Source organism: Zonotrichia leucophrys, chromosome 1A, assembly GCF_028769735.1.
Source record: "Zonotrichia leucophrys gambelii isolate GWCS_2022_RI chromosome 1A, RI_Zleu_2.0, whole genome shotgun sequence".
Lineage (NCBI taxonomy): Eukaryota > Metazoa > Chordata > Aves > Passeriformes > Passerellidae > Zonotrichia > Zonotrichia leucophrys.
The window spans coordinates 49,945,335-49,972,493 of NC_088170.1; the positions used below are offsets into that span (position 1 = coordinate 49,945,335).

Here is a 27,159-nt window from a genome sequence, read left to right on the forward strand (position 1 = left end):
CAGGAATACTTAGACTAGAAATTATTCTTTTAATCCATTAGTGAAAAATACCTCCATGAAAAATTACTGAGGATTATGCAAAGATATCCTTTAATCTGATTCTTTTTCAGTATTTTCTGGTTTTTGCTATCCACAGTGGGATTTGTAATGCATGAATCAGCAGACAAAGTACGTTTCCATGTGGCAGTGGTCATCTCTGTCTGTATGGGAAGTTCCAAACTTTTTGTGTGAGTGGCAAGACTGTAACACAAAATCTTCTAACGATTTATCTGAGCAGTGTCTGTCCTCATGATAACAGGGTTTAGATTAGATATTATAAAAAATGTCTTCACTGAAAGGGTGGTCAAGCATTGAAACAGGCTGCCCAGGGTAGTGGTGGAGTCACTGTCCCTGGAAGTGTTGAAAAAAAATATGTGGAGGTGGCACTAGGGGATGTGATAAAGTGATGGACTTCATGGCTGGACTTGATCAGCTTAGAGGTCTTTTCCAGCCTTAAGGATTCTGTGATTATGTGAAAAATGACAGCAGGAACAGATATGCCCTATTGTTAGGAATATGTGTGAGTCTTACATGACCTGATTAGCTTTTGCAACTATATGTTTGCTGTAGAAAAAGAGATTCAGCATGGTAAAACATATTGCAAGTGCACTTTAGAGCAGATTAAAAACATCCTTATTGCCCTGCTGAACGGAAGAAGACAGATTCAGCTAAATCTGCTGAAGGTAATAAGACAGTGATGAGAAGAATTAGTTCCAGGTTATGTGTAGTCAAGTGAAATACAGGAAAATGTATACGGAGCAACCAGAAAATCAAGTCCTGTTTTTGGTGAATAAGGTAATATGAGGTAATCAGCTTTTTCTAATATGATCTACGTGTTCTATCACAATTGCAAAGAGTTCATTTGAACAAAACTGTAATACAGGTTTTCATGGTTTGCTTCATTAGTTAAATAATTCCTTGGATGGGCAAGAGCTTTTCAAAACACATGTAACCCTGAAATCTGTTGTTCACTTGAAAGAAACAGGAAATTCAACCTACTCTGAGTATGATTATATCAAAGAGGTTTCATCATCTTGCAGGAGAACTCAAAATGCTGGGTGTGCATAGACTGGGGCTTATAGCAGCCAGCATGCCCTTTACTGGGATATGCCAGCTTGGCTGGTAAAATAAAGATCAGTGTAGATAGCAAAATGTGAAAAGAATAACTAACTGGGATATGCCTCTCAGGGACACATATTGGGAATAATTATGCTGACCCATCTTGTTTAGCTGGCTAGATACATGGAATTCTCAACTGTTGATCTTACTACCCCTAAACCACTATATGATGCTGATACTGGACACTTTCCATCATCATCTAATAATACAATATTTGCCAAAGAAACAGGAGATGGCAATCCTAAACACTTCCCACATACTGGGATTTGAACCACAGCTGTGGAGGGCAATATGATCCACAGTATGACAGAGCACAGCAGCTGGGGATGGCCAACACTGCTGATGTGTACCAGGCTGAAGGTGAGAATTGTAGAAGAGTTTGAAAGCGAAAACCTAACTATTCAGTATGGGTGGGATAAGGTGGTTCAGTGTAGCATTTCCAGGTGCTAGACTAGATCTTTGCCCTCTTTTCTTCACTGCTGCCCTGCTCCAGAGCAGCAGCTGCCGCTGTGTGTGAGCAGCAAATCCCTGGTCTCTTCCTTCTGCTGTGGCTCCCTACCATCTTCCCCTCTACACCCCCACAGCACGGTCACTCTGTGGCTGCAGTAGGGATCTCTCTATGGAATGGACACCACAGATGTGCATTTGGCAGCCTGTACTGCTGGAAGGGCTGCTCTGTGATGGGCAGTGGGCAAGAAAGTACATTCTGTAGCTTGGTTCAAAGACTTGGGTCAGCATTTGGCCCATGCTGGGTTGTGTCTGTCATAAAAGTAGTGATACATGGAATTCCAGACCCTGTCTCTTATCTAGCTGCTATCCAGTGTAAAACCAGCAGGATTTCTATTGTCTCCTGTAGTTTTGAAACCTGATGAAGAATGCTGCTGTTATCTCCTGGTCAGGTGCTCAGTCTGGTACTTATCTAGGTCTTCTGGGTATCTCTGAATAGTCACCTGCTTACCCTGCACCCATGAATTCTCTGCATCTTTCAGTCTTGGACCAGGTGCTGATTTGGTTGTGTTGCAGAAGGTGAACCAGTTAGACACAAAAGTGCATTGTAACTCTCCCAGAAAAGTGTGTAGCTGTATCATTAGTCTGTGTAAGAACCATATGGGTTTGCATCACCACTGTTGGAATAACAGGAGGTTTTTCTGCCACAGGCAGGTATGGCAGCTGAATGAGCAACTGTGCAGTGCCCTGGAAGAAAATACAGCATGTGCTCCTTTTTGTAGCAAATCAGGTGCTTTAGATGGCATAGAGACAACAGATGCATTTCCCCAGTGAGTCACTGAGTTTCCCTAAAGCCCTGCATCTCCAAGGCTTTCAGCTGAGGTGAAGCATGTTATGCTGCTCCCTGTACAGTCAAAACCTTAAAGGCTTAGTCAAACCTATAATTAATTAATGCTTGTGTTAGGCTTAGAAGATATCTCACTAGATGAGCACTAAGTCTGTTGCTAATGATTTTAAATCTATGAAGCAACTTCCTAAAACCCTTTGAAATTGGCAATTATAATGTTCTGTCTTACATGGGAAAGCTTTGATCACTCCAGAGCAGGAAATAAATGCATGACTTAAACTGGAGAGATTCAGTGACAGAACAGCAGCAAACTGTGAAATACAGTGGCATGGCAGAGAGCCAGAAGAAGATTTGCTGTTGCTCCTTCCAAAACTCAATTTCAATCATTTCAGTATTTCTGTGTTGCATAAATGACTGTGAAAGTCCTAGGAGGTCTGCAGTTGCATGTGCTTAGAGTCTGAAGATAAAACTTAATTGAAGAATTTTTGCTTTCATGTCTTGTTCATTTTTTTTAAATTCCTATGCGATTACAAGGCTACATTCTGACACAGCTCTAGAAGTGAACCAAATTAAAATCTCACTTGTTCTGTCACAGGTGCTTAAATGTGATTTTTAAAAAAAGGTGTTAAATATGTGTGAAAGCCTGTTGTTTTCTGTTCAACAGTAGGAATAATTTGCAGAGAAACTAACTAAACTAACTAGCTCCAGTCTAGAAGCTTCATTTTTGCTGTGGTGTTTTCTGAGAGCAAAACATGTGAAGCTATCTTCTGTGCTTGACTAATGCTTGTTGTGGCTTTAGCAATGCCATCCACCAAACTATTTTCCTAACTTTTTCAATCTTTAATGAAATCATTAAAATTAAGCAGGTTCTTAGGTATAAAACAGTCTGTAAACTTTTTACTCTTCCTCAAATAACTCAGTTATTAATGTGTAGAAGAGAGAAAATAAGAATATTTTAAGAAAATAAAAATGCATTCTAAAAAGACTGCTTTTAAGGATGTATGGGGTCTTTTTAAGCTACTGTACTTCTGCCACCTGCATATAATAAGCACCTGTTGGAGGCATCTTAAGAAACATTTTACTTACTATGATTAATTGCATAATAAATCCTCCCTAGTGGCTGTTTGATTAAGTGAAAAATACTGCAAGTTTCTTCTTGAAAGAGCAAATATTATTGTAATGGAATATAAATTTACTTCCAAGTAGAATGAGGATCAAAAGGTCTCTCTCTCTAATTGTTCATAAGCTTTCCACTGAGGGATTAAATGTCAGCACTCTGCCTATTGATGCAGTATTAGTACACTTCAGAAATTTTACAAAGATTTGGGAAATTTATAACTGGTTATTGGAAATACAGCCATTTAAAATACACTATGTATTTATTTTGTGGCATGCAATATATTTATTTCATTGCATGCACAGATGAATCCTTTAACTGGGCTTTTATTTGTGTTGGATATTTATTTAAAAAATGAGATCTCAGGTTAAACTGACATGTGGAGATGCTGTATAATCAGGGAATTGCTACCATTTATTATTTATGTATTGACAGCATTTACATGCATCTGTCAGTGACCAGGGTTTCGTTGCATAAGGCACCATGTGAACATAGAGCAGTAGTATGACTGCTCTAAGGAATTTAGAAATAAAATAGCTTACAGAAAGAGAAGCTGAGAGGACAAAGAAAATGGGTGTTACTGCGAAGAAAAAGTCCTATATTAGTACAAAAAGCAGTTGAGTTGGCAAAGCAACAATTTGCCATCTTTTCTAGCTGTTCCTGTGCGTACCAGTTTTCAAAGAGGTGTTGAAGGGGTCTCTCTCAGTTGCCCATCTCTAAGGTAGAGGTAGTAATGCTCAAAGGTATCTTGGGTGAACCATGAGTATGTTCACATTTCTGAAACTCTTTCAAGAGTAAAAAGGTTGGCTTGAAGTCCCAGGTGACAGGGCAGTGTCCCACTGTGAGGAGGCTGTGCAGGGAGCCTCTGCAGCCTCTGAGCACCAAGGCGCGTGTGGAGGCTGCTCCCTTTGCAGGTCCCTGGTGTCCCTCCCATGCTGTGTCAGCCCCAGGCAGCACTTTGAGGTCAGGAGAAGCATTCACCTGGAGACCTGCTGTATCCTGATGGTTCAGTAGGAAGCTGAAAATCATGAGACCTTGGAACTGAACCTGGCAGTGTCAACTCAAGCATGTCATTTTACCTTCTTTGCTTGTTTGCCTTCTGCAAAGCTGAGATGGTAAAAGATGAGATGATAAAAGCTGAGATCCTTTCTGACATTGGTTCAGGAACAAAATACGGCATATATACATGGTGCAGACATAGTACAGTGTGCACATGGGCATGGGAGCAGCTGAGGTGTGCTGCTTTGGGTGAGAAAGGGAGCACTTTCAGCCTGTGCACAGCCTTCCTAATGGGGTGTGACTTCACTTAGGGGAGACTGCATGGACATTTAAACCTGAAAACGTGAGTCAAAAAGGCTGATCTGAACATTTATCTTGTGGTGAATTGTCTCTGATCATAATCCTAAATGGGGGTTCTCACCCTGTGTGACCTGCTGCTACCCAGAAATTATGGGTTGCAATAAGATCTCATTCTTCATGGTCCCTGAATGTCAGCATGGAGAAATGTGGGAATATCAGGTAAGCATTTGCTGTGTAAAACAAAGCTCTAACATCTCACAAAAGGGACAATTATACTGAATGCGGATGCCCCTGATGTTATTTTATCTAATTGCTGTGTTCATATGAAGCATGGTAGTACACTGAAGCACACTGAAAGTTTGATTTTCCTCATGTGTAGCAGTCAGTAAAGCTTGGGTCCATGTGTCATGTTTGATGATAATAAAAATAATGATGCTCTTTAACCTATGTGATTTTTCTTCATGTATCATTCTCCATGCTACAAAGGTAGCATGTGAGCACAGGCAGAGAGAAGGATGGTGGCTGTTGGCAGCTGTTTTCCATTAGCTGCCACTTCAGTTCCACAAGGTCTTGCAACCCCCATTTTCTAGGTGGTCCCTGGTGCTAAATGAATGGGTACAGCTTTTCACTCTTATGCCCTCCATACTGCCTCCTCATGGGTCACCCTGCCTGCCTCTGTGTTTGCTGCCAGTTGCCACACTGCAGTGTCCTGACACGTTCCTGTCTGCAGTTCTGGCTTCAGGGAGGTGATGCTCTGTACCTGTTTGTTACTTGTACTTCAGAAATAAATGTTGCCATCTAAGTTGTTACCATAAGGCCACCTACTGACATGGACAGATGTTTTAAATTGCGCAGGGGCAGTGGATAAAATATAACATTTCTTTGTATTCTCTCTACAAAAATAGCATATGTTAAAAAAATTAATTGAAGGACCATTCCAGATTTCTGATGTCTTCTGGCAAATGATATCTTGTGAGGGCAAAAACAGTAAGAAAAGTGGTGGGTCCCATTAATAAGAGGAAGAGACTTAATGGTAGTTTGCAGAATCTTTAGTCTTTTCCAGTTTGTAGAAATCCCAGAGAGATTGAGAAAGTAAATGAAAGAAATGCATGGCAAAGGGAAAAAAAAAAAAAAAAAGAAAGGGAAAGGGAGAATCAGGAAGAAGGCAGTGAAGAAGAGAGGGCGAAAAGGAGGAGGAGCAGTGATGGGTTTAGGGAAGGAAGAGACACCACCCCCTGCCCTCTTACCTGCACTTCCACACTGCCTTGGCCTTTGAGGTTGGCCTTCAGCCCCTCCTCTCTTCTCCCTCCTCACAGGGAACCATATGCACTCCCATTCCCCTCCTTCTCTTTCCAGCCCCGCATCTGGATGTGAACCAGATTCCCTCCAGAAAATCCTACTCTTCTAGAACAGTTCTTGTCTGAGGGTAGGAGGTAATATTGCAAAGCAGATTCTGGGTAATTGCCACTCACTACCTGTGGCAAGCATCCATATCTGAGAGTATCATATAAATTCTACTTGTGCTACATACTGTGTCAATGCAGCTCAAGTTCTGTGGATTTACTGGCAATATTACAAGTAAATTATTGAAATAGTTGTTAAACAGTGAGTGTTAGTACTGTTCAGGCTGTAATGACCACTGTAATCTAAAAACTTCAAAGGAGCTTTATTGCTTTATTGTTTTCAAATAGAAATGTGTGTTCTTGGGCTGAAAGGTAATTTGGTTGGAGTAATACATTTCATTTATAATGAATACATCCTAAACTAATGCTGCCTCCTTGAACATTATGTAAACCCAGGATTTGAGGGTAAAACTCACTTCCTAAGGATGGCACATTGCTGCCTCTATGAACAGGACATTGGTGTGCATTACAGATTAAACAGGGAATACTGGTTTTCACCAAAATGTATAGACCTTTGGTAGTAAATCTTTGTGAAGAAACATTTGAAGGAGACTTAAAAGCCTTGGATTTGTAAGGACCATGTTGGGAAGGGTTTTAGCATGCAACAGGGAACAGACAGGCTGGCATCGCAGTAAGTTCTGTAAGTTTTAAATTTTTTTCAGGGAAACAATATTTAGAAATAAGTTTCAGCTAAATCACACAATTATTTTAATTGGAGAAAACAGCTCTAAATTCTTTTTGATGCAATAACTGTAATGAGTACTATTTTAAGAATCCACCCAAGGCTCTAGTCATGAAAGAACATGTGCTTGACTGGGTTGCATTCACTCTGTAAAATAAAACTGATGTTCTACTTGCAGCTCTAAAGAGAAAATCTCCATTTGTTTTCCTCCATGCCAGAATTCCATGATGGCTCTGATGAGTATCCTAGTTTTCCATGGGAAAAAAATCAAAAGAGAAAAAAGCTGTAATTACCTATGGAAAACCAAAATTAACTAAAGAAAGAAATTGTCAGGAGAAAAGGCATACTAGTGAAAATCTTGATTAAAAAAAATTCTTCTGCTCAGTTCTAAAGTGCGTTCATAGCATTTTATGAATGCTGTGTTAGGTGATAATATTTTCTGATGTACCTTGTACAACAAATAAGTTTCTAAGAACAGGGCAATATTGGGGTGCTGTGGTTTAACCCCAGCCAGCACTAAGCCCCAGGCAGACACTTGCTCACTCCCCCATCAGCAGAATCATGGAGAGAATCAGAAGGACACAAGTGAGAAAGGTCGTGGGTTGTGATAAAGAGAGACTGATAAGGAAAGCAAAAGCCCTACTCACAAGCGAGGTTAAAAATGGAATTTTTCCCACCTTTCCCATGGGCAGGCAAATGTTCAGCCATTCCCAGAAGAGCAGGGCTCTGTCCTACATAATGGTAACTTGGGAAAACAAATGCCATCACTCCAAACATTCCTCCCTTCTTTCTTCTCCCCTCCACTTGGTATACTGAGCATGGTGTCATAGGGTCTGGAACATCCCTTTGGTCAGCTGGGATCACCTGCTCTGACTGTGTCTGCTCCCAACTTCCTTACAAGCCTGGCAGTACAAATAGCAGAAAAGGCCATAGCTCTGTGCAAGCCCTGTCCAGCAACAACAAAAACACCTCTGTGTTATCAATCTTGTGTTAAGCGCGAATCCAAAACACAGCCCCATACCAGCCACTGTGAAAAAAATTAGCTCTACCCCAGCCAAAACCAAGACATAGGGTAAGAACTGGTATCCAAGAGCTACTCCTGCATTTAAGTGACTTGCATGCTTAGAAAGAAATTAGAAAAAAGTTAACGGCTGCAAGTTACCATATAGCAAGCTAAATTTTAAGAGGATTGATTCCAATTACACATGATCATCTTCTTTCTTTGATGTAGAAAAATAGCCAAAACACAGCCAAAATGTGATGTAGTCAGTGTTTGCATGAGAATGACCTCTTGAGCATACCCCAATGTAGCCTCTCAAGAACCGTAAACATAGTAGATATTGAGATACCAATAAAATAAAAAAAACCTTTTTCCTACAGTTACATTCTGTTATTACTTTTCCTTTGAGTGCAAATATGGAGTTCATAAGAAACCATACGCATTTGAGTGAACTAATAAAATTTGATCCTAATATAAATGTATAGTATATTGCCTGTATAAGAGCAGTAAGCCCATTGTTTTGGCAATAAGCCAGGCACTGCTGGATAAATTCAAATGCAACCCTTTCATCACTGCTTGATTTAGCAATTAGGTGACATCAAACTAGGAAACACGCACTAGGCAGAGTACAAAATGTGATTTCTCCATATTAATACTCTAAATTCTTTTGTTGCATATCTATATAGGAGGCAGGATTAATACTGATAGGATTTCCTCTATTACAAAAAGAAAAGAAAAAAAACCCTGGTCATGTTAAAGTGTTATTTTGCTGTTGCATTCCGCATAGATAAGATATTCCTTCAGCCTTAGTACAATTATGACAAAATTAATAATGACAAGCCTTGAGAAAATAAGTATGTGACAATTAATAAAAAAGTGAGTTAAATATGAGGGTTAGATGATGATGACAGGGCTCAGCCTATAAATCACCAGTGTAAGAGAAGTATGCTGAGAAAAGACAACCATAAAGGCAAATTACAAAATCTAAATGAGACCCTGGGGACTAGGAAGATAATGATGTAAATTTAATCTGAGATGTGGGCTAAGGCACAAATGTATAGGTGAAAAGCGAGGCTTCGATTTGATACAAGAGAAAGGAATTATTTGAGAAATCATCTATGAGTTATATGTGACCTCAGAGAACAATTCATCCATCATTCAGTTAACTGCTGACAGCTTGCTTTCCCTGGGGAGTTAATTTGATGGCAACTGCCTGCCCTCAGCTGTCATTTTTATGGGAGCTGAGAAGCTTATTCCTACCACCATCAGACTTTTGGCACTCACCTGACACCCAGCACGCACAGAGATGGGTGACTGCCACTCTGGGGCAGAGAGGCCACCAAGAGTGACCAGAGGAATCAATGTGGCCATTCAGGACGCGCTCCCAGGACGGCCCAGGGAGGGCATCTGAGTGCTCTGACAGCTGGGCCATCCCGCAGCCCCTGCCAGCGTTGGTTTGTCTGTGGCACAGCAGCACCTGAAGGTGTGGAGCCCCTGCACCAGGCTGGCCTTTGTGTGGCAGGTGCATGGGAACAGCTTATAAAGTATATATAATTAAACACTAGGAATCTGGAAATAGGTGTATATGAAGTAAAAGATGGTAGGAGGGTTAGATGGACAGCTTAAACTTCCAAGCTGCAAAATACAGCAAAACTAACAGGAAAAATTAGGAATGAAAGGAAGAGAAGAAGAAAATGAACTAGAAGACAGCAGAATGAACTTTATTCTGATTTGTCAAAGAACTTCTTTTAGAAGACTTCTGGGGTTTTTTTTTTTACAAAAGCTCTGGGGGTTTTTTATATTTTAAGCTTCACATACATGCTATAGTTCTGATTCCATTTTTTCTGGAAAGAGAGATGAAACACTCGTGTCCCCTCATGAAAAGGTATGATGATTTTGTTTTGATCTTCAGTTCAGAAGTAAGTTTTATCAATGAAGAAATAAAAATGAGCAGATACACACTTTCTGGTCTTCTGCATATTGGAATCAAAAGTGAATTGGTTCAGGTATTTATAGAAAGCCACAATCCTTTGATAGTACTTCAGTCGCCTAAGAAAGCCAAGATACATATATGTAAAATTTGGAATTTACAGTAGAAGGCTAGACCTTATTTAGTTTTTTTCTTTCTAATCTCGGCTGTAAGATGTGTTTGATTGATGCTGTGATGGGCCCTTTCCCCTGTTGTGGTTCAGAGTACAAGAAAAGGGAGAGTTAATGCTGATCCATATACTCTAACCATTCAAGGACCAAAGATGCTCCTTTGGGATGAGGATTAGAACTTCTTTTTAAGGCAGACTTTGATACAGTTATCTATTTCTTGTTGAATTCAGTTACCTATAATATGTGCCTCCTGAGAACTTTAAGGCTCTTCTTGCACAGGTTTTATGTAGCCAGCACATCCCCAAGAGATGTTCCTTACTTTTCTAAAGAGAGTGTTTGCTTCCTGCTTCTTCCTTATGCCAGTTCTCTTGGAGTGGGTGGTGGGTGGGGGAAATTTAATTACTCATTTTCTTTTCTTATTTTGCTTTGGTATACTTATGCAGCAGCCTGTGCTTTGGAAAGGGACAGTACTCTTCATCACAAATTATATATAACTTCAACTAATCAACATTTGCTTGGAAAATTTGCATTTCCTATAAATGAAACCATATATAACTTATATAATTCTTTTTTACATAAAAGCTATTTTTTTAATGGAAAGACTCACTCTGATGTAAATCCCTTGAAGCTGATGGTAAAACTGAAGTTATAAGTTAATGATACATAGTACCAGAGAATATTGTGTGAAGTAGGATATACGAAATTTATTTGTTATTAGTGAAATGGTATTTATGAAAAAAGATCATCTTTTTCAGATGAGTGTTAAGATACTTGATTTCTTTCCAGATTAATTTTCAGAGTGGAATTTAAGGTACAACTTCAAGATTACTACTGAAGCCCTAGACAGGTGTTACTACATATATATGCATGCATGATTATTGATGTCAGTTTAAGAATTCTAGAATTCTCTCACACACAGAATAAATGGTTGAACACCAATGCCTCTTACTACATTCCCTATTTTTCTTTGCTAAGAAATGTATTTTATTGTTTGGAAATCATTCTTATACCCTGTGTCAGGATAAGCAGATAATTTAGAGCACTAGAGGTGCTTTGCTTTAAAGGAGAATAGGGTAAGAGAAAAATTTCTTTCAGTTCACTTGTGAAAATTGTCTTCAATGTATTTGAAGATATTTTAGATAATTTTTGTGTTCTCTCAGATCACACCTGAACTTGATCCCATCAAAATCTGTGGCAACACTTCCTGTTCCTTTAAGGGAGCTACAGTTTCTTGTAGAGAGGCTTGGGTGTGTAAGGGAGACAAGAAGGAGCTTTGCAATTAAAACTGTTACATGGTAGTCTGACTTAGAAGTATTCAGGACTTGTCAAAGAAACTAGCAATTAACTCTGAACTCTGTAAAATTTCAATCCTTAAATACAAAAGAGAGATCTCTTCCATTTGTAATTATCTTTGTGGGCTCTAAAAAAATAGGCTCCAGATAAAGAAAAGTATTTCCTTGAATTAAACCCCGTGAGTAGTGTTAGATTGAAAGATCATTATTATGAAAATATTGTTCTGTGTAAAACCTCAGTGTGATTCTGTTAGGAAAAAACTCAAAAATATATAATTTATTATTGAAAATTCCTCCACTTGTGCATAGCAGAGTCATAGGAAAGGTTTTTTAGGAGCAGAAGCTGATGAAAAAGACTTGGAAACCAGAAGAGAGAGGTTTTTGGGGAGGGAAGACATGATGTCTGTTAGCCCTGGATGGATTCAGAGGTGTGGAAGACTGAAGATTAGATGATAATAAACTCAGAAATAAAAACTGAAGCATTTTGGACATACTGTGCATTCCTCAGTGTCTTTGGAGTAAGAGACTGTTCAGGTGAGACACTGACCCTCTTGCTGTAACATACCCTTGACCAGAAGGTGAGCTCAACAAAGAATCCAGATTCCTCCTAAAAATCTGATTTTCTCCTCAGAGGTATGTGAAACCAGCAGGTGTATTGCTGCTTTACAGGAAAACATTTTAGAAACTATGTTATTTAAGTGCACAGTATCCTACAGTTAGGAGCATTTTAATTTGGAAGTCTTCAATCTCCCAACATCTTTTTTTTTTTAAATAATTCCTAATAATGATATATTGACATAGTTGCAGTAAATCCAGTATCTGAGAGGCCTTTTCCTGGCCTCTTCTCTTTCAGAGTTCTTGAATGCAAAATTGCAGTGATGTCTTATCGACCAAAATTGATTTCAATTGTGTGTTTTAAACAAAAAACAAACAAACAAACAAACAAAAAAGGGTCTAAGGAGAACAGAATGTAATTCTAATTATGGCAAGGTCAGCCAAGCCAGACTGCATTGAGGACACCTTATTGGTCAAATGAAGGGATTGCATCTTCCTTTTGGTTTATGTCTGACAGACGTACTGCTGTGACTTGTAGAGTAATTTTTTGACATAAAAAGTTCACTATTATGGCATAACAGAGTAGCATTTTATTGTTCATAGGATATTCCAAACTGTTTAAATTTTGCAGCTACTTAGTCTAAGCTAGTTGGATAATGTTTTTTTATTTTAAAAGATCATTTTAAACAGTTACCCAAAATATTAGTTTTCCTTGTTCTTTAACTAATTCGCAGATATTTTTACTGTAAACTGTATTTTAGGAGATAAAAGTAGGTATTGTTTGGAACTCTCATCACAATATTCATGTCACTGAAAGCTTGGCTGCCTGTTTTCTCTGCAGACTTATGTAAATTTTCAGGGACCTTGTGTGAATGGAAGGAGTCTGAATTTGTGTCCATGGTAATCTGTTCAATGTGTAGAGGAAGTTACAATGGCCTTAGCCCATGAAAAGGATCAGTTGTTTTCATGGAAAGCAGTCAAGACATGCTTTGAATTCAGATAGTCAACTTAATCAGAGCTGGACTTTGTTTCATAAGGGTTTCTCTTTGAAAGAGCTGAATGCTGGTCACCTGCTACAATCAAAATACATCATTCATCTGTAAAGGGGCATAAAAATTTAACAGTTAGCTGAAGAATGGATACATCCCTGAAACAAAGGGAAGAAAGTCCTGCAGTAATTTAGAGTCTCTACATGGGCATGCAGAAGCATGAAAATGCCTCAGCTATTGGGGCTCATTACCTGCCTTCAGCCATGGGCAGCTGGGCTCATTCTCACTGTGCTTCTTTGGGAATGGGAATCCAGCAGTGCTTGTCCTCACTGCCTTCCTGGCTGTGCTGGGAGCCCTGCCTGGGCAGGACTGGCCAGTCCCAAATGTGGGAATTCAGAGTTGTATCAGCCACCAGAAGACATAACAACAATTCAAGTCTAGTCCTCCACCTCAGACAAAATGGTTTTGCATGGTACAGCCCTGGTAAGAATAAAATGATTGAAACTATATTTCTCTTTTGTCTTTACTAAAAGAAATCATGTAACATTTGGTGGGTTTTCCCTGCATTTAAATGAAACCACAGTACAAATATTAGAAGTATCATTAGGCAACCTATATTTATTTGGCTATTCAACAAAAATTTAATTTGAAAGATTGACTAATACTTGTCTCAGCTTCATCTGTTTCAGCTAATGAAAGATCCTTCTGCTTCATATCTTAAATAATCTGCTGCAGAATATTTCCAGAGATTAATGGTAGATTTGTAGGAAGGATGGCTTGCTTCTGCTGATGAGAAGGAGGACAAGGTTAAAAATAGTAAATACAATAATGTAAGAAAATAAACAGTTCAGTGTCGGTTATTCATGCAAATTCTTTTTGCAATACCTATCAAGTGCTACTCGAACATTTTCCACATTACCAATGTTAGCTAAATAAATTTCCCTTATTGTTGCATGAAGCTGCATTTAGAGAGCATTGTAACTACATTTCTTGGCCTTCCTTGAAAATGGCATTACCCAAAAGCTTTACAGTGGGAGGAGGCAGATTTTTTAATGCAGAGCTCTGAAATAGGACAGCAAGGACACCGGGTAATTACCCCTAATCCAGTTTAAGAGCTGTAAATTCACAAAATTATTTTCATAAGAACTAATGTGCCCTGTGTGTCCGAACATCTCCAAACAGTGGGGATGTTTGGACATTAAAACATGGTAGCTGCTCAAGGTGTAAGAGAGAAGACCTTTTCTTTCTCCATGGGAGCAGAAAATAACTGCAAGGATTTCCTTAAAAGTTGCAACAAAAGATAAGAGCATAGGCAGAGGTATACTGTTAGGGAGTATCTCAGATATTTTTACAGAGGAAATAGAGATCAATGGCCAGATCAGGCTATACTGTTGGTTTCCCCACATCAAACACAATTGGATAAAGCAGAATTCTGAAAACTGTGTGGAGGAAAAAGCAACATTAACAATAATAGTCACTTAAATAAAACTTTGTTGAGTAATTGAGTTGAACTGTACAGTGAGGAATCACAGAATTGGAACATTGGAAAATGCTCTTGTCCCCAACATAAAGGGACAAACTTTGCAGTATAAGTTAGGCGAAAATCTGCTCTACCCTATTCTTTTATTAGGGTAGTGAAAGACAGTATTGTCTAAAACCAGCATTTTCTCTTTGAAGAAAGATTGCAACACAGAAGTAAGCATCATGTGATCCCAGTTCTGTAAGGTAGCTGCAGCTGATGGATCTGAGATTTTTGCTCTTATTAAGTATATCACTTTACAGTCATGTTTTCCTTCCTTCATCAGAGATCTAAGGGTCACATTGCTAAAGAGCATCTAGGGACATACTCCTGTGAATTGAAGCAAGGGAAGAGTCAGTCATATCACTTTCTCCAGCAATCCTCTCAAAGTTAATTCCATTGTTTTCCTGGACATAAAGGTAAATTGTCTATCACAGAACAGTAAGCGATACTTATTTTTAAGTTTAAATAGTACTTGTATTTTATTGAGGCAAAATGCTGCCGCTGTTTCAAACACCATGGATCATTTCATGTGTGGTATGCAAGTAGTAGGAATGGCCATGTTGGGTCATCCCTGAATTCAGTATTGTGTGACAGAGGCCAGTGCAGGTGTTTCAGAAGAATGGGCATGAAATCATACAGTAGGTAGAAGTGAAATACTCCCCAATCTTTTCTCATATTTCTCATCCATGCTGGGTACCTTTCACAATGTGTTGTGGTAAGACCTAGTATTCCTCATATCCTTACAGTCATTTCAGTCTTCATTTAACTGTTATCCTGAGCAGTTTCTTGCAGTGATAATTACCTAGACAGATGTGAATAAAGTGAATCCTTTCACTGCTTTTCTTACTTTCAGCCTCCTCATTAATGCCCCCAGGTGTTCCTGTTCTCTCAAAGAGAGGGGAACAGAAGATCCCAGTCTTCATCTTAGCAACATTCATTACTCTTTATATTTGTTTTCTTTCCAAAACAAGCATTCTTAACTTTTTCCATCTCCTTATCTAGAACTTTTCTGTGGCCACTTTCATCTATGCTCCCTCTCACCCATGTTATTGTGCTTTGTTGTTTTCAAGAAGGCAAGTTCAGTACAGAATGCATTTTTCCAGATGGAGCCACACTGATGATTTGTTTTAAGGGGCAATAATATTTTTTCTTCACCATTTCTCAAATATTTCCAAATTTAGGCTTGGACTCCAGCCATACATTGAATGAAGAACTTGATTTAGCTGTCCAGGGATGCCCTGGTCTATCCTATCAGCTGATAAAATTAATTATTTTAATTAAACTAGCAAAGTAAGAGCAGGAGTTTGTTTCTGTGCTTTTTTTCAATTACTTTTTGCTGCTACTTTTGTCACAGTTAATCATCATTTGGCATTGTTACACATTTTCCGTGCCTGTTACAAGTCTTTGAATTTCTTGAAACCATAGTCTTACATAATCTGATTAAATGAAACTTCAGTGCATCACAGCATTTTGCCATGTCCTCTTGGATCTTATAACCATTTTGCTTTCTGGAAAATTAGTAGGCATTTTGAAGAAATGTTGCATTGCTATTTAAACTGGAAATATTTTTATTTTGGGGAACTCTTTAAAAAGCTTGTGCATTTAATTACTGAATGTAGGTGTCATTGTACTATTTTGCCACCCATGCTATCCCTTGAATGTCAATTTGAATTATGGTGCCATCATCTCTCTTTAATGACTCATCTGCTGTTCACCGGGTAACCTGTCTGCTGTGCATATTAGAAGAAAGGCTTTGGCTTGTTTGTGTTCAGGAGGTACTTTTCAGATTTGCACCAGCAGTGTTACTCTAAGCTTTGTCCTGCTGGGCCATTTAACCCTTTTAAATGTGGCCATTGATGTCATACTGGTTTGTTACATTGTGCTGATTATTTCATCCTGCTCCTCCTTAGGAATTCAATTTGCTTTTCTTTGCCAGCCTTTGTGACATAGCCACATATATACATATATTTAAAAAATACATATATATAAATATACGCAGTATATCAGTTATTAAGGCTCAGACTTGTTCTTTTAGAGTCAGCTGCATGTTCCTCTCCTCTCAGCAGTTTTATTTTCCACAAGGTAGTCTCCAGTGCCTAGAAGTTTAAACCTTCCTTGCTCACTCAGAGTGAGTTTTAGCACTCTGTTCATTTTGTCTGTTTGGGCCCGCACCCTTAAATTGAAGCATTTGTAAGAAAGCAGGCAGAGAGAGAGCTTCTTCTAAGGCTATAGGTAAACGTCCAGGCTGTTCCCTATTCACAGCTCTGCATTGCTAGGCGGGATATGTAAGTCAGGCTTCCTCCCCAGCACAATGGCAGAAGTGTCTAAAAGGCCCTGGGACAAAGCGCCCTAATTATGTGCCCGAGGAGTGCTCGCAGCAGACACTCTGAATCCAGCCTATTGAAGTTCTTCTGTACCATAAAACCTCCATATAAATATTCATAAGAGAGAGGGGGACAGGCAGACATGCTTCACAGGCTGCTAATTAATGCCTTTACCCATGGTTTTAATGCTCTACACCTAAACCGAGGACAGGATGTGTTTATCAAGGGCTTTTGAGGATTTGGGGAGCTTGCAGTGGGAGTTCACTGTTTAAATCCTCTTCTGGTACTAATTCTTTATCACTGAAGAGCCAAAACCTCTTAGTTCTGTTGGAAGTTGAGATATGTACCAGCACAGAGTTTAGGCAGCTGAATTCCCAATGAAGGAGTGATTTTATCTGTCCTGATGTAAATTCACAAACCTCTTTAGTGCATTGAAACCTAAGTACAAGATTCAAGCATGCTCATGCTACTAACTTACCATACATTTTTAGATAATGTTTTCCTGATTCTGGTTGCTGTTAATTAATGGAGCAATTAATTAATTTATTTATTGGCTATAAAAATAATTCAATCCTGGTACATAAGTAATTGCATGGTCTTCTAATTAGGTACATTGTATTTAACTCCTAATGTTTCAGTGTTTAGTTTGTAATACAAATTTTCCTATGAATCACAGTGACATTCCCGGGCTTTCAGATTTTCATTTCAAAGATTTCTCACTATTAGAAAGTCGCAGTCAATTTGCAGTTGGTTATTGAGTGTTGACAGCTGACTGCCACAAGTTTGAACTTTCAGTTGTACTGAACTAATGGGAGCCTAGGAGGAGTTCTGCAATAGGAGTCTCAGCTCAAACTGTGTTACACACTCAGTGTAGGATTGCAAGTAACAAGAGGTCAGAACCTCCATTTTGTGGTTCAGTGCACAAATTAAGGCTTTTCATGGACTGCCACCACCACCTGAGACCTGTGAAAATGCTTTTTACTGCCTTAGAGAAAGATTGGATTATATGGGGAGATGGTTACTGCAGGAAGGTGAAATTTCATGTTTACAGTGATTTTTCAAACCATGTTTCTATCATCTTATGGGGCTATTATTTCCACATTTTGGGTCAGATCTTGCTTAACTCAGTTTTATGGCTCCTGGCAGAGCTGAAACAATATGAACTAACAAAATAATGTTATGGGTTTGCTTTTCTGAAATCACAAATCTGCATTGTCTGCTATTACTGTTATGTAAAATGTGCATAAAGTAGACATTAGGAGGAAGGGTAGGTGATGGTTGTATGCCACTGTATAGTGGTTTTGTGCTCTGTCTGCATTCATGTGGGCCTTATATTACTTCCCATAAGATTTATCATCCCATTCCAAGATGAAGAACATATTGATTAAATACACATGAGCAAGATACATTGACTATATAGATCGTGCAAAATATCTGATCAAAACATCTCTCTACTTCCAAATATTATCAGTATCAGAATTCCAAAATTGTCCTGGAAGTTCCAGTTTTGTAGGTGATTGGTACAGGATTAGGATGAGATTCCTGTTTACTTCATGGTACTCTCTTGGGCATACATAAACCATGAGACAGACTTTGACCCTAAAACTATATCAAATGGTCACTAAAGACTGGATAACAAGTAACTGAAGAGAATTAAAAACAAATTTTAAAAAAATTGTGAAGAAAATAGGTTTTTAATTGGCCTGCGTGACCTTATTTTATTTGATATCCTCCCTCTTTTTTTTTAATTAAATCTGTATCAGAAAAGAAAAAATCAAGTGTCAATATTGCTGTAGTTAGGTACAATAAACAATCACATCCAGGAGAAATCAGTACACCATTGTTGTTTTCAGCAATCTGTGAAAGTAAAAAAATTGTTCTGTGGAACAATACACTATATTTATGTATGTTTGATGAAGTAGGGGAGCAGATACTGAGCATTTGCTTTTTGAAACATGAGTAAAACATGCTGGTCAGCAAAAGTCTAGTGTGAGCTCTCAGTGCCTGGATTGTATGAAAACACAGCAGTGGTGCAGCACCCTACCTGCATGGTGCAGGAGTAGGCACAGCACTGAGGAAAGCCCAGACCATCTTCTGGAACCTCAAGCCATCCCCTTTTTTTGGTACTCTTATTTTATGGGACTTCCCAAAGTAATAGTAAGAAGCTAAAACAGTGTCATTTAATCTGTCCATATTGACGTTACAATTTTTGGAATGAACTTCTGAATAGCTGAAGTGAAATGATAGAATGATATCCCACCAAAAGCAGAGGCCATATTGATTAAATCTGGGACTCTGTGTTCTTGGTAGCTGTAAAATCTGGATGAGGACTATGGCAACCTCAGCCCCATCCAACAGCACCACACCCTCCTCATGAGTCAGCCCCTTCTTACTGCTGCCATCTCTGAGCAAAGCTCCAAGATCTGGGAAAAATTATGGCTATTAAATTCTTTTCTGACCTATGTAGCATGTACTTCTTTATTTCCAGTAATTTCCTGGTTTAGGTTGTGCCACAGAGGTTAAATTCAATATACATTTCTAATATATTGTGGTGAAATCTCACTTAGAGACAGTACTTGGAGTGTACTTAGAGTCAACAGGTAAGGCTTGGCTTAGTCAACGCGAGTTTCCAAAGGATTTTGTGATTTTATACAGCAGGAGTCAGACTGAAAAGTGACACTCAGGCAAAAGACAGACACCCCGGTCCAAAGTTACCCAAGTCCTGAAAATGCTGAGAAATACCTGACTTTACAGATACTTCACTTCTTTCCCTGAAAGTCTCCTGACTGCTCAAAATTCTGCTTTAGTGTTTGCTAAAAATTTTTTTAATCGGGATGGCAAGGAGCTGCCTGGAGTGTTTTTCATACCTAACACATATTTGATTTTAAAAATTAATGATCTTTCAGGCATCCTTTAAAAATTAAACATTATCAGAATAGGTTAAAATACACATTTGTAGTGTTAAGCTTCATATAAGCTATTGCTGATTCTAATTCTCCTTTTCACTGCATCCTGCTGGCTTGAAAACTCCATGACTATCAGGAGACAGGTTCTTCTTCCTCTGCCTGGGGAGAGGTGAATCTGTGGGGCTATTGCTCCTTAAATGCACACGAAAGGCAAGGACAAGGCATCTGCAGGGGCAGAGGGAAGGTACTGCCCTGTGCTCATGGCAAGGGGAGCTGTGGAACTGAAGGGTAAAAGGCAGCCTAGATTATGTATCAACTCAGTGTATTGTTAAAAAATACCATATCATGAATGAGTTTTAAAGTAATTGCATTATTCTGATTATTTTCTCTGCAATCTCCCTTATGCCATTATATTAATAGTTCTGCTGAAGTCTAGTAAAAATAGAAAATTATTAAAAAATCATAACACAAACCGATAATTGCACGTCTTTGTTTTGACTTTGGTTTGTGTTTCTTGTGTGCCAGTGTTTGTCACATTTTTCTCTGTTGTCTGTCAATCATGAGACGCTGTTTTCTTTTACAAATTATGTGTTTCAGTGATGAGTTGCAATAAGGAAATGACTAAAGGAAAAGAGTAAACATGAGATTTAAAACATGATGTTATCATAAGGGAGAACAATATATGTGTGTATGTATTTATTGACCCATTTTTGACAAATCCTTATAGATGAACATTTACACGGACATACTGATGCACATATGTAATATAATTGTTAGGATTTGTCAAAAAATGGTAGGTTGTATATTGTTTTAAATGTTTGTATTTGTTTGGTTTTCATTATGTTTGTATATGTTATGAAATAGAGATATATTTTTGGATATATGCAGCTGCTATTGGGTTTTCATGATAAGCTTTGGAATTTTTCAGTCTTGATGTTGTGGTGTGTAGTTCCCTCAAGGGAGTAGGATGATGTTGGTATTATTTTATAAAAGTTATGTGGCATAATCCCTAGAGTTATTTGAATACTTATGAGAAAATCATCCAGAGCAACCTCTCTCTTCCCCATGGTTATTGAAAAATAATTTCATTGAGACTGTGGTATGACTGGAGGGATAATGGTTGAGTAGAATTTGCAATTCTTTCATCAAATAAATGGGAAAGGAAAATATATAATAATTAGAGACTTCCTCCAGTAAGGAATGTCTTTCTCTCAATACCCCCTCCACCAGCATCTTCAAAGGATCCAGTCTAAGGCTGTTCATTCAGGTCCCCAAGATGATTTTAGCCACTGAAATATTTTGCAAAAGACAAAAATTTTAACAGCTTGACTTCACAATCCCTACTGTGCTAAAAATGCGTTTATTTCAGTAAATGCTCATTTGAGGCAGCTTGCATATGGTTTACTCTTGAGAGTTCCAGATAAATATTGCCAAAGATTTAGAGCTTTTCTGGTTGGTAGCTGCTAATATTAACAGACAGAGAGTCATTGAAGAAGCATAGTATTTAAAAAAAAAAACCACAACTTTCCAAAAGCCAGTTAAATGTGGACTCTGGGATTTTGGATATAGGAGTTAAATTTGTTCTATTTTTCATTGCACTTTTATCACAGCATTTCCTGTTTGCTGGAAAGAGAATTGTGAAAGTTTTTACACTTAGGTGTACAATATAAGAAGCAGTGCTCATATTCTTCACTCTTGATTATATTTATTACAGTACTTGACACATTGTTTTACTAGAAATTGGGATCATTTGAGTTATTAGAATACCTAGAATGTTGAAGAGGATTATGCAAATAAAATTATATTACCTTTACTATAAGAGGATTATGCAAATAAAATTATATTACATTTACTGTTTATGTTTAAAGAAAGTTCAGTTGTTTTTATCTCCTTCCTACTTCTCTGGTACTGCTGTAAGAGAAATAAATTAATTTTGAAATCAAATGTCTATAGTTTCCCTGACTTGATTAATTTCTTGTTTGTTCATGTATGGTCTGGATTTACTTTTTATTTGTACGATTCCATGAATTTGCATGTATTGTGTTAAAAGACTCTCTGGGTATGGGGAAAAGAAGCTGGGTAGCAACAGAGTTATAAAAGACTATGTGTTAGAAATCACTCCTTGGTACTTGCTTTTTTTTCTGTATCAATTCCAATTTCTATCATAAACACCACCTTGCCTCAGTTCATACATGGGACAATGGTGTAACATTTTTGGGGAACTACAGACTTCCTAAGTCCCTCCTGGTTTTGACTTTGGTCATGTTTTAGGTGCTTCAGCAGCAATCTTGTCCTGTAGTTTTGCAAGGCTTTCTCATTCTGCAGGTCTTTAAATTATTGACAAATCTTTGTGCCCAGCCCAAGGGGTTCACAGGCACTTAATTTCATTTACCTGTGCCTCCTCAAAGATTAGCACTGCTAAGTACCACTCTCCCATCTAAAAGCTGTCTTGTTACCTTGGTTTCAGTGAGCAGACACTTCAATACTATGTTGGTGACCAGAGAAGCCCTAAAGTTTGCTCTAGATAATTCTTTATCTGTTGGGAAATGGCTGTGTGGGAGGCTGAACTCTATCAGACCATTTGGGTGTACAAGATCCCAAGGGGAAGGAGAATCTGACATTTCCTACTGCTTTGCCTGGAGTCAGAGTGAAGGTGGCAGCCCATCATTTAACCATGTTGAGTCATACCCCAGAGTGTCCCTCCCAGTTTCCACTGGCTGCTTGGGAAATTCAGAGCTACTCTAAACCTCAGCATGTAAAATTCCAGAGGAGTAGAACCTAAATTGGTCAAACTGGAGTCCATATTACCTTTGCATGTACAAATGTGTTGGAAAATTGTGATTAAATGGGATTTATCAACCTTAGTTGATGCCATAAGTATTATATTTTTAATTTATGGCTATCCACTGTAAAGTTGTGACAGGTGGACTAAGCAGTGTGCCACTCTGGTGCTTAATAATAGCTACTTTTAAATTAAAACAGTCAGTCTTTTTCTTCTACTTTTTCCTCTAATTTTTTTAACTAAACCACAATTTGTGTTAGTAAATAAACACAACAGTGGCCAAATTGTAAGATTTTTATTTTGGCTTTATATTTAGTGTAGAAAAAGTCTCACTTGTCAATATGTATTGGGATGAGCAGCCCACACTCAGGTGTGATGGAGGGGACTGACTCTCTTTATATATACCTGATCATGTACCAAAGCCTGAAATAAGCCTACATACAAGAAACTGTGGGTAAAAAAATACTTTTAAGTTTCACTAAGGGTGGGAAAGTTCTCAGACAGGTCTTGACAGAAGACTTAGACACTTTGACATTCAGAGAAAAAGAATATATGAAATTGTAGAGTAGGGTTATTAAAGTATTTTTGTGTTGTTAAGAATTTTACAGATGGCATTACAGAATGAAATACATTCAAAGAAGAGGGAGGCCTTACTCTGGCAAGCGTAGATCATTCTGCTAACAGGATTTATAGTTAGCTACTGCCTTTTAAAACTTCAAGACTGTTACCAAGTTGGGTTCTGAATCTTCTCATTTCCTCTGTCAGTATAAATTAGAGTTATTTCAGTTGAGGCAATGAAGCTGCAGCATTGTAAGATTGATGAAAGATATAGAAGTGGATTCTATGACAATCCTGTCAAGGAAAGAGGCTAAAATAAGTAAATTAAAATTGTGGAAGAAGCACTCCATTTATCATCAGATGTGATATTGTTTTACCTCTGTTTAACGTTCTCAGAAGCAGAACCTGTATAATGAAACTCTATCCAATAATAATATTTAATTGTATTCTTTTCAGATTTGACAAGCACTGATCATCTCTTTTTTTAATTACATGTAGCTTCTTTTTTTTAAAATTTATTATTATGCCATTTTTGCAGTTCATCTTCCTCTCTGTGACTTCTTTGTAGCACTTTTTCTGGTGGCTCCCTTCTTAGCCACTAGCCATGCACAGATTCTCTTTCAGCTTCCCTGTGTAAGCATTGCTGTTACCCTACCATTTAAGTTTGTTCTACAATTCCTAGTTCTTCTCCAGTGAAGATATGCATATATTAATCTACAAATAAGCTACTTGCCTGATAACCTGTCTTTGTTAATAACCAGTGCCAATTGACAAGGCAAGTGGATTAAAAGAGGGCAAATATGCAATGAGAATTTGCTAGTATAATCCTCCCAATTTCATCAATAGACTCAGTGAGCCAAAAGTGGTGTCACTGTGTTTAAGAAGTGTTTGTGGATTTCTCCTTCACAGATTTTAAAATCGTTTCCAAACCTGTGTAATCCTCTGATATTCATAGCTTCCCAGTTCTGCAGTCAGTAATACCAGTGTACATAGCTGAGCTCTCGTGAGGCACAATTGGCTTGAAACAGGAGCCTCCATATTCCTCAAAGAGAAGATTATCTCAGTTCTCAGTGATTGCTCATCCTTGCTGCTATTCCAAGAGTTCCTGTGCACTTCCTTGGCCTAAGAACCATGCACTGAATCTTCCCCATGTAAATTGGAGTTTTAATACAGACAAAGCCTTTATCTCCATGACTATGCTGCATTGTCATGATCCACTTATACCAGATGAATGCTTATGACTTTAGAATCTATCCTCTTTGCTCTCAAATTAGATTTTAGGAGGAAAACATTGAATGGACCGTGTACTCCAGAACCAAATCATGTTTTTAATCTAAATGCATAGTTCATAATGTCTACCCATTCTGCACATGCAGAACATCGGCGTCCTATTTGTAGATCTCACTAATGCTGACATTACTTAATGTGTCCCAGTTCCCATAAATAAGTCATGCTGGTGTCAGAATCTCATAAATGCCAGCTCCACTGCAGGTGCAACTCACAGGTTCAGGGTGAATGGAGGTAAAACCACAAGGACATTGTCCCTTTTTCCTCTTGAGTCTGACAGCTGGTGTGTCTTGACACTGCTGTGGCACAAAGGACGTAAAGGGTAAAATTACAGTATCCTGGGTATAAATGTCAGTCCCAGATTATGCCTGAGCTTGTATCCTTTGTAGCAAAGCAGCACGTGGAGTGCAGCATCCCCAGACTCTCGAGCACTGTCCTTAGAAAGCCCTTTTATACCAAGGCTTAGGAGAGGGATCTCTGGTGGATACTTGGAGCCTGTTGCCTCAGCATCTCTGAGAGGAATTTCTCCAATAGAATTCAGAGGTTTAAGGTCCTATTTCCTCTATGTTGGCTCTTTTTTTCTGGCACAGAGTGTCAAATCAACAGGATCTCCCTCACAGAAAATTCTTTCTGTTAATCATTAAAGCTAATAATTTTTCACCTTTAGATAATGCATATTGAGGATTAGAATGTTTCACTCACAGCACTAAATCAAAATAAACTCAACTGAGGCTAGCAAGTACAAAAGGAATATCAGACTCATGTCAGAAAGAAGAAAATCTGGTTATTTATACTTTTTAGACAGGAAAAAGTATCTCCAAGATCTTATTACTCCTAGCACTATGCTTTAACCAGAGCTCATGTTCTCTCTTTGCCCTTGTGACTGAACATGAGACAGGGTCAGTCACAAATCAGTCTGTCCTGCTACCCGTGAATAGCAGGGGAGCACTTGCCACCATTATTTCTGATTTCATGGGCCTTGGGCACTGGGGCACACACTGTTTCAACAGAATATAAAAAGAAACAAGTCTTACAGCCTCAGACAGAAACATTTGACTTTGAAGGAGGTAGTGAAACAGGAAGAAAAAGCATTTAATGACACCTTGCATGTCTCCTTAATAGACGTAGAAGGATAACCATAAAACTGTTTAAAACATGATCCCAAAACCAAGATTCCTTGTTCTGTGAATAAAGCAACAATTTATAGAAACATGTTCAATCGCTTCCTGGAAACAAAAAAGAATATTTGGTATTTTTTGCTTCATAAAGCAGCACCTCATCCAATAAAATCCTGACTATTTTAGGCACTGGCTGTAGACGTCAGTCAGTGTCACAGCAGTCATGCAGACTGTCAAGCTGATCAAACTCAATCAGTATCATGGATATACGCATAAAACCACAAACTTGACATCAGTTTTGCCTTTTTTTTTTTTGGTGAAGATGTTCTTCCCATCTTCATTTATATCAAATGCAAGGAATTTAAACACAGTATTTAAACACAAGTACCTGCTGTCATATATCATCAGCAAAAGGCATGTTGATTTGTTAGCTTTAAATAAAATAAAACTAAAAACAAAATAATTTCTTTCCAGCTGGTCTCTACACTGTTAGCTGTTTAACCTGATGGTTTCCACAGCAATAGAATGCATGGTTGTGTTTCCCAGGGCAATTTACACCAGCAGCTCAAAGGAACAATTGCTGCCTGGCTCAGCCTCACACTCACACAGCACTTTCCTCCACCACTCATGCTAGCTATGAATCTTCAGTCCCAGATGAAATTTGCTTTACTTCCCTAGTTTTGCCACATATTTAAAGTGCTAAGAGACAGGACCAAACCACTGAAAGTCTCTGCAGATGCAAGAAGGTTCATGGCTGTGGGTGTGCTGTGGAGGGGCTGTGGGCACACAGCTGGTGAATAACAGAGGAAGGAAGGTGTAGCAACTCCTGACCCCTCCTGGAATCTCTAAAAATTTTCTGTAAGATTTACTGGGTCTATAAGTGTGTAATGCACCAAACAAATGAACCTTGCCCATTTTTTTCTTATTCATTGAAACTATCACTCCTTGTTCATCAGAACTCCCTATGAAATTTAAAAAGTAGTGGGAAACTCTTATTCCCCAGGGCCCTGCTTAGTGGCTTCAGGAAGTAACAATTAGGAGGACAATGGATAAAGGAGGAAAGTGGAGACATTAACTGACAGCTGTGAATCACAACCTACACAGCTTTCTTTTCCATAATTAATTGAATGACCAGGCACAATGCACATTGACTTGGAAATGTGGTCCAAAGAAACCTTTGGTGAATGTAAATCTTTTTCCACTGCCCTTACTTACCTGTGAGATTTGATCTTAGTCAGGAGAGAAAGCTGTGCATTGTTACAAGACATAGTTTGGTATTTTTGGCAGGGAGGGAGAAGGAGAAGAGAAAAATATTAAATGACAGTCATATCACATGGAAGAGGTAGAAGTGTGGTTAAGTTAATAAAACATAGGCCTCATTTAGGTAGCAGAACGTCACTGTAAGACACATAAACACATAAACTTGCAAATAGGAATTATGATTTAACATCCTGTAACCAGTACTGCATTTCTGCATGAGAGAAAAAGAAATGAATGTTATGAAACTGTTTCATTAAATTATTTATTGCAGAGTATGAGCCAAATTCTCTGGCATTTTCTCAAGGAAGCAATCCATATATGTGTTCAACATGCTTGAGGGCAAATATTTGTTAGATAAGTTGTATTGTACTTCTCTAGAACAGTAATGACAGTTTATATTATGGCTCTAGAAATTATGATCTCAAAAACCACGTATCTGCAATTTACATGCTTTAGTAATTATTAGGGGGCATAGTCATCTATTTGCCCATATCACTGTTGCTAGAATTGCCC

At 38.3% G+C, this 27,159-nt stretch overlaps 1 protein-coding gene across 7 annotated transcripts in view; it reads left to right on the forward strand.

Moving 5' to 3' along the window:
• PTPRZ1 (protein tyrosine phosphatase receptor type Z1) overlaps positions 1-27,159 on the forward strand; it is a 132,735-nt gene that overhangs the window by 12,789 nt on the left and 92,787 nt on the right. The gene's annotated exons all lie outside the window — the stretch shown is intronic.